Source organism: Coregonus lavaretus (assembly GCF_964263955.1).
Source record: "Coregonus lavaretus genome assembly, chromosome: 1".
Taxonomy (NCBI): Eukaryota; Metazoa; Chordata; class Actinopteri; order Salmoniformes; family Salmonidae; genus Coregonus; species Coregonus lavaretus.
Window position 1 is genome coordinate 14,711,298 of NC_139988.1, and position 12,640 is coordinate 14,723,937.

Consider the following 12,640-nt stretch of genomic DNA (forward strand, 5'->3'; position numbering starts at 1 on the left):
TCTATCTCTCTCTATATCTCTCTCTCCATCTCTTTCTCCATCTCTCTCTCTCTATCTCTCTCTCCATATCTCTCTCTATCTCTCTCTCTCTCTATATATATATCTCTCTCCATCTCTTTCTCTATCTCTCTCTCCATATCTCTCTCTATCTCTCTCTCTCTCTATATATATATATATCTCTCCATCTCTTTCTCCATCTCTCTCTCTATCTCTCTCTCCATCTCTCTCTCTAGCTCTCTCTCTACCTCTCTCTCTATCTTTCTCTATCAAATTGAAATTGAAATTGAAGCTGCTTCATTGGCATGAAAAAAATTGCGTCAATATTGCCAATGCAACAATGTATACAATATACATTGTAATAAAATAATGAAGAATAACAAAAAAAAAAATAACAACAATAAAATGGTAACAGTCAATAGTAGATGTATAAGAAATAGAAAACGCAAAACAATGAAAATGAAACTATAACTCATTTATAACTAACTAACTGTCATCCTCACCATTACATACAGTTGAAGTGGGAAGTTTACATACACCTTAGCCAAATACATTTAAACTCAGTTTTTCACAATTCCTGACATTTTAATCCTAGTAAAAATTCCCTGTCTTAGGTCAGTTTGGATCACCACTTTATTTTAAGAATGTGAAATGTCAGAATAATAGTAGAGAGAATGATTTATTTAAGCTTTTATTACTTTCATCAAATTCCCAGTGGGTCAGAAGTTTACATACACTCAATTAGTATTTGGTAGCATTGCCTTTAAATTGTTTAACTTGGGTCAAACGTTTCGGGTAGCCTTCCACAAGCTTCCCACAATAAGTTGGATGAATTTTGGCCCATTCCTCCTGACAGAGCTGGTGTAACTGAGTCAGGTTTGTAGGCCTCCTTGCTCGCAAACACTTTTTCAGTTCTGCCCACACATTTTCTATAGACAAGTTTTTGAGCCGTTTCCGCTCTACTTCCTGAACTCCTCCCGTCGATGCAATCCAGTTCCGTTCTGCCGGGCTGGGTTTGTTTTGCTAGCTAGCTCTGTTGTGCCGACAAAGCACTGATATCGCAGTGACAAAGAGGATATAAAAATTACAATTACAACATGAAGAAAAGTGGTTCAGGAACGACGTGTGCGGTAGTTGGTTGCAAAAACTCGAGAAAGCACCTGAACGAGTGGTTAGATAGAGAGTGCTATGACCACAAACCAGCTACAAAGAGGCAATGTCCATGCGCTCCATTGTTTAAATTTTTTCGCAAGCCTGATACCGACTCGGAATCAAGGACCTGGCTGAAGGCATTGAATCTAAAGAAACCACCCCTCAACGTTTTTGTTTGTTCCTATCACTTTGTTGACCAAAAACCTACCAAGGATAATCCTTTCCCAGAGTTGTGGTTGGGATACAATCGCCCTCCCCAGCCAAATAGGCGTCAACTCACCCAGCGGACCACTGCCTCCTCCCAGATAAAGAAACGCAGACTTGAATCTGAGGGTAAGTTCAGCAACTTTAGCTATGAAGCTGACAATACTGTTAATTATGAAGAAGTTGTCATACATTAACATTGCTACCGGTATTTTGCTAAGGCAGTTGATTGTTTTGGAGATGGGACAAACAATGCCCACGATAGCTACATCATTAATTGTGTGTGTGTGTGTGTGTGTGTGTGTGTGTGTGTGTGTGTGTGTGTGTGTGTGTGTGTGTGTGCCTGCCTGCGTGTGCCTTAGTCTACATCATAAATACAATGCAAGGTGGCAGGCTGTTGTGATGATGATTGTGTGTGTGCGTGTGAGTGCAATGTTGTAGTACACATTTTTCCATTGTGATGTTTGTAGTGAGAGGACTCTATGCCTGCATTAATTTTGCTCCATCCATGTTTTCTCTTCCCCTTTTTAGATGCTCCAGAAACCTGTCAGCCTGTCTGTGAGGCCGAGCCTGCTACACCAAAATTTCGAGATGCCCAGACCCAATGGGAGGATCCGTCACATATTGATCACATTTACTGTTCAACAACACAGTCTGTTAAAGTAGACAAGGCCACACAGTGCGAGGCAGAAATGGGTCCTACTGTGACCAGCACCATGGTCATTGATGATGCTAGGTCCCGGCTGTATACAGGAGTGCTTATGGTTCAATTCTTCACCCTGGTGACGGTGTTGTTGCCTTTCAGTAAGCCATCAATTACCCTTCCTGTTGTTGACCAAATACTTATGACGTTGATGAAACTAAAACTAAACCTAATATTAGGAGATATTGCTCACCGCTTCAATGTGTCTACATCCATGGCAAGCATTGTGATTAGTCACTGGATTGACGTGATGGGTGAACAGTTCAAAGTCCTGATCCCCTGGCTTCCAAGAGAGACCATTCGTGCCACCATGCCCTTGTCGTTTCAGAGGAACTACCCTCAAACCACCTGCATCATTGACTGTGCCGAAAGTGCCATGCAGAGAGCCACAAACCACGACTCAAGGAGTGACACTTTCAGCCAGTATAAATCACGCAACACTGTGAAATATCTCGTTGCTGTGGCCCCTAATGGGCTAATCATGTTTATATCTGATGCCTATGCTGGCAGAAGCAGCGATAAGTTTATCACCATGGACAGTGGGTTCCTAGACTATCTGAGGGCTGGTGATGAGGTCATGGCGGACCGTGGGTTCACCATTCGAGACTTGCTTGATGAGAGGAGGGTCAGTTTGAACATCCCTGCTTTCACCTACAGGCGCAATCAGTTGACCAATGAGGAGACGACACGCACCAGGCGAGTAGCCAATGTCCGCATACATGTAGAAAGAGCAATCCAGAGACTGAAGGTGTTTAAGATTTTATCCCAGAATGTTCCCATCAGCATGGCACCGAAACTGGACAACATCTTAACCATCTGTGCTGGCCTAGTTAACCTGAAGAGTCCACTGATCAGTGAGGTTTAGAATCTTGCCCTGTGTCCCTGTCTACCAACACCCAGCCATGTTGTTCATTAAATACAGATAAACACAGCAAATACTGCGTGCATTGTATTTTTTAATATTATATATGAATATTTTCATAGTGATGTAATTGTGTGGGCTGCTTTTGTATTTTACTTTTTAATACCTGTTAAGATTAAACACGCAATCTTTCTTGTTGAAGCCATTTGTTTAGTTTCCTCAAAACAATTAATTAATCCAGTGTTATTTATGTACAGTATGAGCTTACTATGAATTATGAACTGTGTTAAAATAAATTGTAGCACTCTAAGGATTGAAATTACATCAAATTTTATTTTCACTCAAACAGTAGGCACACTGATATATTGCACAGCATAAAGAGATCATGTAAACAATGGACATCTGTTGGCTCCTGTGGGCATGACCTAAATAAGGCAGTTTATTTTGGTTTTAAAATGCTGAGATATTTACTGCAGAACTGTAACCTTCCCTCAACAAAATCATCAACAATTTTCGGGAGCATGTGGGCAAAGTAGAATGTGCGCAGCCTTATGATATGCCCCTGGACAAAGCCTTGGTCGTAGGGTACTTCGATTTCTAGGTGCTCAGTTTTGTTCCAGATCACCAACTTGGAGTGCTGAAGCCCTGTGAAGTGCATCCCAATTTGTACCTGCATGTAGTAGCCTTTTGGACCATTCCAGGCAATATGGTAATCTACCCTATCTCCGTTTGCCACAGTTGTGATTTCGCAGTTCTTTGTTGCCAAAAATTCTGCAAGTGACTTATTTCCCATCACAGGTGATTTGATCTCCAACAGAATGTCGTTGTTTATCACTCCATCGGGAGATGCTGCAAGCCACGGTTCCTTTTCGCACACCACTAAGCCTTTGGTTTCAATGCTGTTGCCCAGAGTTTCCAAATAGTCCCTTGCAAGTTCCTCCCCCTCCGCTCCTTGACGGGTTGCGGCATAGTAGTAGAACCGTGTTCCCAAGCTAGCGTCGACATCGCTGTGTTTACACCGGCAGACGTTGTGCCAACAACTTCCGGCGGAAATGAAATGCATTTGTGTAGAGTTATGGCGCCACCCGGGATACAGCGCGTAAACTTGTCTATAGGATTGAGGTCAGGGCTTTGTGATGGCCACTCCAATACCTTGACTTTGTTGTCCTTAAGCCATTTTGCCACAACTTTGGAAGTATGCATTGTCCATTTGGAAGACCCATTTGCGACCAAGCTTTAACTTCCTGACTGATGTCTTGGGATGTTGCTTCAATATATCCACATCATTTTCCTTCCTCATGATGCCATCTATTTTGTGAAGTGTACCAGTCCCTCGTGCAGCAAAGCACCCCCACAGCATGATGCTGCCACCCCCGTGCTTCACGGTTGGGATGGTGTTCTTCGGCTTGCAAGACATCCCCTTTTTCCTCCAAACATAACGATGGTCATTATGGCCAAACAGTTCTATTTTTGTTTCATCAGACCAGAGGTCATTTCTCCAAAAACTACGATATTTGTCCCCATGTGCAGTTGCAAACCGTAGTCTGGCTTTGTTATGGCGGTTTTGGAGTAGTGACTTCTTCCTTGCTGAGCGGCCTTTCAAGTAATGTCGAAATAGGACTCATTTTACTGTGGATATAGATACTGTTGTACCTGTTTCCTCCAGCATCTTCACAAGGTCCTTTGCTGTTGTTCTGGGATTGATTTGTACTTTTCACACCTAAGTACGTTCATCTCTAGGAGACAGAACGCGTCTCCTTCCTGAGCGGTATGACTAGCTGCGTGGTCCCATGGTGTTTGTACTTGCGTACTAATGTTTGTACAGATGAACGCGGTACCTTCAGGAGTTTGGAAATTGCTCCCAAGGATGAACCAGACTTGTGGAGGTCTACCATTTTTTTCTGAGGTCTTGGCTGATTTCTTTTGATTTTCCCATGATGTCAAGCAAAGAGGCACTGAGTTTGAAGGTAGGCCTTGAAATACATCCACAGGTACACCTCCAATTGACTCAAATGATGTCAATTAGCCTATCAGAAGCTTCTAAAGCCATGACATCATTTTCTGGAATTTTTCAAGCTGTTTAAAGGCACAGTCAACTTAGTGTATGTAAACTTCTGACCCAATGGAATTGTGATACAGTGAATTATAAGTGAAATAATCTGTCTGTAAACAATTGTTGGAAAAATTATTTGTGTCATGCACAAAGTAGATGTCCTAACCGACTTGGCAAAACTATAGTTTGTTAACAAGAAATGTGTGAAGTGGTTGAAAAACACATTTTAATGACTCCAACCTAAGTCTATGTAAACTTCCGACTTCAATTGTATATAAACTGTATATACATACACAAACACACATCATTACAAATATAATATAAATCTCTCCCTCTCTCTCTCTTCCTCTCTCTTTTCTCTCTCTCTCTCTCTCTCTCTCTCAATTCAATTTCAATTCAATTTAAGGGCTTTATTGGCATGGGAAACGTGTGTTAACATTGCCAAAGCAAGTGAAGTAGATAGTAAACAAAAGTGAAATAAACAATAAATATTAACAGTAAACATTACACTCAGAAGTTTCAAAAGAATAAAGACATTTCAAATGTCATATTATGTATATATACAGTGTTGTAACAACGTGCAAATAGTTAAAGTACAAATGGGAAAATAAATAAACATAAATATGGGTTGTATTTACAATGGTGTTTGTTCTTCACTGGTTGCCCTTTTCTTGTGGCAACAGGTCACAAATATTGCAGCTGTGATGGCACACTGTGGTTTTTCACCCAGTAGATAAGGGAGTTTATCAAAATTGGGTTTGTTTTCGAATTATTTGTGGATCGCTGTAATCTGAGGGAAATATGTGTCTCTAATATGGTCATACATTTGGCAGGAGGTTAGGAAGTGCAGCTCAGTTTCCACCTCATTTTGTGGGCAGTGTGCACATAGCCTGTCTTCTCTTGAGAGCCAGGTCTGCCTACAGCGGCCTTTCTCAATAGCAAGGCTATGCTCACTGAGTCTGTACATAGTCAAAGCTTTCCTTAAGTTTGGGTCAGTCACAGTGGTCAGGTATTCTGCCACTGTGTACTCTCTGTTTAGGGCCAAATAGCATTCTAGTTTTCTCAGTTTTTTTGTTTGTTCTTTCCAATGTGTCAAGTAATTCTCTTTTTGTTTTCTCATGATTTGGTTGGGTCTAGTTGTGTTGTTGTTGTTGTTGTCCTGGGGCTGTGTGGGGTCTGTTTGTGTTTGTGAACAGAGCCCCAGGACAAGCTTACTTAGGGGACTCTTCTCCAAGTTAATCTCTCTGTAGGTGATGGCTTTGTTATGGAAGGTTTGGGAATCGCTTCCTTTTAAGTGGTTATAGAATTTAACGGCTCTTTTCTGGATTTTGATCATTAGCGGGTATTGGCCTAATTCTGCTCTGCATGCATTATTTGGTGTTTTACGTTGTACACGGAGGATGTTTTTGCAGAATTCTGCATGCAGAGTCTCAATTTGGTGTTTGTCCCATTTTGTGAATTCTTGGTTGGTGAGCGGACCCCAGACCTCAGAACCATAAAGGGCAATGGGTTCTATAACTGATTCAAGTATTTTTAGCCAGATCCTAATTGGTATGTCAAATTTTATGTTCCTTTTGATGGCATAGAAGGCCCTTCTTGCCTTGTCTCTCAGATCGTTCACAGCTTTGTGGAAGTTACCTGTGGCGCTGATGTTTAGGCCTAGGTATGTATAGTTTTTTGTGTGCTCTAGGGCAATGGTGTCTAGATGGAATTTGTATTTGTGGTCCTGGCAACTGGACCTTTTTTGGAACACCATTATTTTTGTCTTACTGAGATTTACTGTCAGGGCCCAGGTCTGACAGAATCTGTGCAGAAGATCTAGGTGCTGCTGTAGGCCCTCCTTGGTTGGTGACAGAAGCACCAGATCATCAGCAAACAGAAGACATTTGACTTCAGATTCTAGTAGGGTGAGGCCGGGTGCTGCAGACTGTTCTAGTGCCCTCGCCAATTCGTTGATATATATGTTGAAGAGGGTGGGGCTTAAACTGCATCCCTGTCTCACCCCACGGCCCTGTGGAAAGAAATCTGTGTGTTTTTTGCCAATTTTAACCGCACACTTGTTGTTTGTGTAGATGGATTTTATAATGTCGTATGTTTTTCCCCCAACCCCACTTTCCATCAATTTGTATAGCAGACCCTCATGCCAAATTGAGTCAAAAGCTTTTTTGAAATCAACAAAGCATGAGAAGACTTTGCCTTTGTTTTGGTTTGTTTGTTTGTCAATTAGGGTGTGCAGGGTGAATACGTGGTCTGTCGTACGGTAATTTGGTAAAAAGCCAATTTGACATTTGCTCAGTACATTGTTTTCACTGAGGAAATGAACTAGTCTGCTGTTAATGATAATGCAGAGGATTTTCCCAAGGTTGCTGTTGACGCATATCCCACGGTAGTTATTGGGGTCAAATTTGTCTCCACTTTTGTGGATTGGGGTGATCAGTCCTTGGTTCCAAATATTGGGGAAGATGCCAGAGCTAAGGATGATGTTAAAGAGTTTAAGTATAGCTAATTGAAATTTGTGGTCTGTATATTTTATCATTTCATTGAGGATACCATCAACACCACAGGACTTTTTGGGTTGGAGGGTTTGTATTTTGTCCTGTAGTTCATTCAATGTAATTGGAGAATCCAGTGGGTTCTGGTAGTCTTTTAATAGTTGATTCTAAGATTTGCATTTGATCATGTATATTTTTAAGGCTGTTTGTTCTCTGTTATAGGGCCAAAAAGATTGGAGAAGTGGTTTACCCATACATCTCCGTTTTGGATAGATAGCTCTTCGTGTTGTTGTTTGTTTAGTGTTTTCCAATTTTCCCAGAAGTGGTTAGAGTCTATGGATTCTTCAATTACATTGAGCTGATTTCTGACATGCTGTTCCTTCTTTTTCCATAGTGTATTTCTGTATTGTTTTAGTGATTCACCATAGTGAAGGCGTAGGCTCAGGTTTTCTGGGTCTCTATGTTTTTGGTTGGATAGGTTTCTCAATTTCTTTCTTAGGTTTTTGCATTCTTCATCAAACCATTTATCACTGTTATTACTTTTCTTTGGTTTTCTGTTAGAGATTTTTAGATTTGATAGGGAAGCTGAGAGGTCAAATATACTGTTTAGGTTTTCTACTGCCAAGTTTACACCTTCACTATTACAGTGGAACGTTTTGTCCAGGAAGTTGTCTAGAATGGATTGAATTTGTTGTTTCCTAATTGTTCTTTGGTAGGTTTCAACACTACTTTCCTTCCATCTATAGCATTTCTTAATATTATTCAGTTCCTTTGGCTTTGATGCCTCATGATTGAGTATTGCTCTGTTCAAGTAGACTGTGATTTTGCTGTGGTCAGATAGGGGTGTCAGTGGGCTGACTGTGAACGCTCTGAGAGACTCTGGGTTGAGGTCAGTGATAAAGTAGTCTACAGTACTACTGCCAAGAGATGAGCTATAGGTGTACCTACCATAGGAGTCTCCTCGAAGCCTACCATTGACTATGTACATACCCAGTGTGCGACAGAGCTGCAGGAGTCGTGACCCGTTTTTGTTGGTTATGTTGTCGTAGTTGTGCCTAGGGGGGCATATGGGGGAGGGAATGCTGTCACCTCCAGGTAGGTGTTTGTCCTCCTGTGTGCTGAGGGTGTCAGGTTCTTGTCCAGTTCTGGCATTTTGGTCGCCACAGACTAGTACATGTCCCTGGGTCTGGAAATGATTGATTTCCCCCTCCAGGATGGAGAAACTGTCTTCATTAAAGTATGGGGATTCTAGTGGTTGGGATATAGGTAGCACACAGGAGGACATTTTTCTCAGTTGAGATAATTTCCTTTTGAATTTCTAACCAAATGTAAAATATTCCTGTTTTGATTAATTTAATAGAGTGAGTTAGGTCTGCTCTATACCAAATTAGCATACCCCCTGAGTCCCTTCCCTGTTTCACACCTGTGTCACGCCCTGGCTCTGGGGACTCTTATATGTTGAGCCAGGGTGTGGATTTTCTATGTGTGATTTTCTATGTTGTGTTCTAGTTCGTGTTTTCTATGTTGGCCAGGGTGGTTCCCAATCAGAGGCAGCTGATTCTCGTTGTCTCTGATTGGGAACCATACTTAGGCAGCCTGTTGGCACTAGTTAATTGTGGGATCTTGTTCTTTATAGGTTTGTGTTGGTGAACCTTTAGACTTCATGTATCGTTTTGTTGTTGGTGAAAAGTACTCATTAAAAGATGTACGCCTATCACGCTGCGCCTTGGTCCGCTTCTTACAACGATCGTGACAACCTGGTAGTTTGGTGGATGGGACTACCAGCTCTCTGTAACCTAGAGGGCAACCAGTGGGTCCGTCTCCTCTATACCATGTTTCTTGTAGAATGACAATGTCTGTATTTCCGATTTCTTTGGTGAAGTCCAGATTCCTGCTCTTTAGGCCAAAGGCAGATGACTTCAGGCCTTGGATATTCCAGGATGAAATAGTGAAGGCTTTGTGTTCCATAAAGTGTTTAATGTTGTTGGTTGTGTGGTTTGGCCTCAGGCCAGTAATTGTGAGCAGAGCCTGCTGAGCATCTGGTACATGCCATTGGCTTGGGCTAGTGTAAGAGTGGGTGTTGGGCCTGTTTGCCTGCTTACGGCCTGGGCGTATGTGTGACTTTCATGTTGAGGCCCTCTTTGTGGGAGTGGGGGGCTTGGGGTGGGTAGGAGGGGCATAGGTCTGATCTGAGGGGGCCTAAATGGGGTGTGGGCATGGTTGACTTGGGGGGGAGTTAATTGGTGGGGGTGGGGGTGTAGATGTGGTTGATGGTGCTGTGGTCTGGATGTAGGTCCTCTCTGCGGGGGTCCTCTATGTGTAGGTCCTGGGGGGGGGGGGGGTCCCGCAGGTCTGGGAGAGTGTCTCGCTGGTCTGGGCGGGGTGTCTGTTGATCTGTTGCTCCTGTGTGAGTTGTTGGGTCTGCGGTTGAGGGCGATATCCTTTAGGGTCCGGGCGAAGGTGGGCACTGCTGCCTTGTATAGGTGGACCTGGTCATAAAGGCTGTTCACGTCCAGGGTGGAGTGGTGGGCCAGGAAGACATTTGGTTTTGATGCACAGTCACGGGAAATACTTGCGTTTATCCGCTGTATGGTAGCAGGGTGGAAGTCTTTTCGTGGTAACAGGGTTGAGATAACCACTTGTGCGTTGGGGAAAGTAGAATAAGCTTTTTCTATCACTCCCTTGAGTGATGTGGCCACCCTTTCCTGCTGTGTTCTCAGGTCGTTTGTGCCTGTGTGTATTATTATGTGGCTGGGTGATCCTAGTCGGTCCTCAGACAGAAGGTCTAGGGCGCGCTGGGTGTTTGGACACCAGATTTTAGACACTGTGTGTTTTGGAAAAAGTTAATTTTCTTGTATGTATTTCCCGTTTGAGTCCATAAGGAGTACAATCTGTGGCTTGTGTATGTCCTCAGTGGGTGTGGGGGGGTCATCATGAGGGCTATCAGGGTATCTGACTGGGGGGTTGCTCAGAGGGGTTGGGATCCCCAGGGCTTGGGGTTCTTCATTTGTTTGTCTGGGTGTGATGTCGAGGCTATGGTCAGGGTCTAGGGTGTACTGTTCTGCTGCGGTGTCGAGACTTTGGCCAGGATCTGAGGTGGGCTGTTCTCTAATGGGTTGTTCTATGTCACCCGTCATCGTTCTCACCTTCTCCTCCAGCACTCTGATCCTCTCCTCTAGTGCTCTGTTCGGCTCCTGCTCTTTCTCCTGTTGATGTTGTCTCACCACAGTCCAGAGTGCAGACATGTCTCTCTCTACCTGCAGCTCTCCAGGTCTAGTTAAGGGGGTGTTTTTGTGCTGGACTGTTGTCTGGGTCTGTGCTGACTGGAGTGTGTTCACCTGCTGTTCCAGCTCCACCTGCCTTACCTCCAGCTGGGTGAATTTATCCTTCATTTCAATGAGGGAGTAGTACTCTGTGCTGGGAAGTTGACTTTCTGCTTGGGGTTGCTCTGTGGGGTTATTTAATGAAGAGGTCTGGTCTGACCCGCTCGGGGTAGGGGTATCTTTCTCAAGGGAGAGCTTCTCCTGCTGAGCTATTTCTTTGATTAGGTGAAAGTCCAGCTGGAACTGTTTGGTGTTGCCTTGAACCAAAACGGTTCCAGATTTATAGAGATTAATATTAGACGACTCAGAGTCCTCGTTGTCCAGTATCCTGAGTTTCCACCCGTCGCTAACACCCCCCCTCTTAACAGAGGGGTAGTGTGCTAGTATAGCACTGTGCCATGCCAGGGGATGGTCTGTGTGGAAGATAAGGTTGCTTATGTTCCCATTTTTATACAAATCAGCAAAAAGTGTCTCGTGCTTCCCCAAAATAAGTTTCAATTTGTACTCTTTTCGTGTCTTGTTGTTTTTTACATTCAGAGGGTACTGTATTTAATGACCACTGAACAGTGGGGGGGTGCTTCTAAGGCCTCTCCATTTAGTTGGGGTAGACTGTACGACTCTCCTGCCATTGTTGGGCTCAAGGGCTTTGACACCTCTCACTTCACACGTCAGTGCTAATTGAAATGGTATCTCTTTGTAGCAAGCTTAAGCTTGGTAGCCTTAGCATTCAGTCCTTATAAAATAAAATATATAATTGTAATGTATTTTTCTTCTTGGTTTTTGAAAGTGAAAAATAGCTTCATACTAAACATTACTCACTCAGTTCCAGGTTGGATGGTGTTTTCAGGTTTCTGTTTGTTTGCCAGAGCATTTGCTGTATAGTTTGAGAATAGTAATCCTTGGTAGTAGAAAGCTTTCCAGGTAATTCCGTCCAAAATCAGGTTGTAGGTTTGGAGTTTTGGTTTGGAATGAAGGTTATGTTGTGGAGGGTAGCATCCTGTATATGTCCCTGCCAAAAAATCCTACTTTATCTAACTCTAAATCTATATTTTTTGTTAAAAATGCAGGAGCAATATCTTTGAGCTCTCTCTCTCTGTACCTCACTCCTCTTTCTCTCTCTCTCTCTTCCTCTCTCCCTTTTTCTTTCTCTCTCTCTCTCTCTCTCTCTCTCTCTCACTCTCCCTCTCGCCCTCTCGCCCTCTCTCTCTCCCTCTCTTCTTCTCCTCCCTTTCTCCCTCTCTTCCTCTCTCCCTCTCTTCTTCTCCTCCCTCTCTCCCTCTCTTCCTCTCTCCCTCTTTTTTCTCTCTCACTCTCTCCCTCTCTCCCTCTCTATCTCTCTATCTCACTCTCTTTATCTCTCCCTCTCCCTCTCTTGCTCTCTCCTTCTTTTCCTCTCTCCCTCTCTCTCTCTCTTCCTCTCTCTCTCTCTCTCTCTCTCTCTCTCTCTTCTGTCTCTCTCTCTCGCCCTCTCTCCCTCTCTCTCTCCCTCTCTTCTTCTCCCCCCTTTCCCTTTCCCTCTCTCCCTCTCTTCCTCTCTCCCTCTTTTTCTCTCTCACTCTCTCCCTCTCTCCCTCTCTCTCTCCCTCTCTTCTTCTCTCCCTCTCTCCCTCTTTTACTCTCTCTATCTCTCTCTCTCTTTCTCTCTCTCCATCTCCCTCTCTTCCTCTCTCTCCATCTCCCTCTCTTCCTCTCTCTCTCTCTCTCTCTCCCTCTCGCACTCTCTCCCTCTCTCCCTCTCTTCCTCTCTCCCTCTTTTTCTCTCTCACTCTCTCCCTCTCTCCCTCTTTTTCTCTCTCACGCTCTCACTCTCTTTATCTCTCCCTCTTCCTCTCTTGCTCTCTCCTTCTTTTCCTC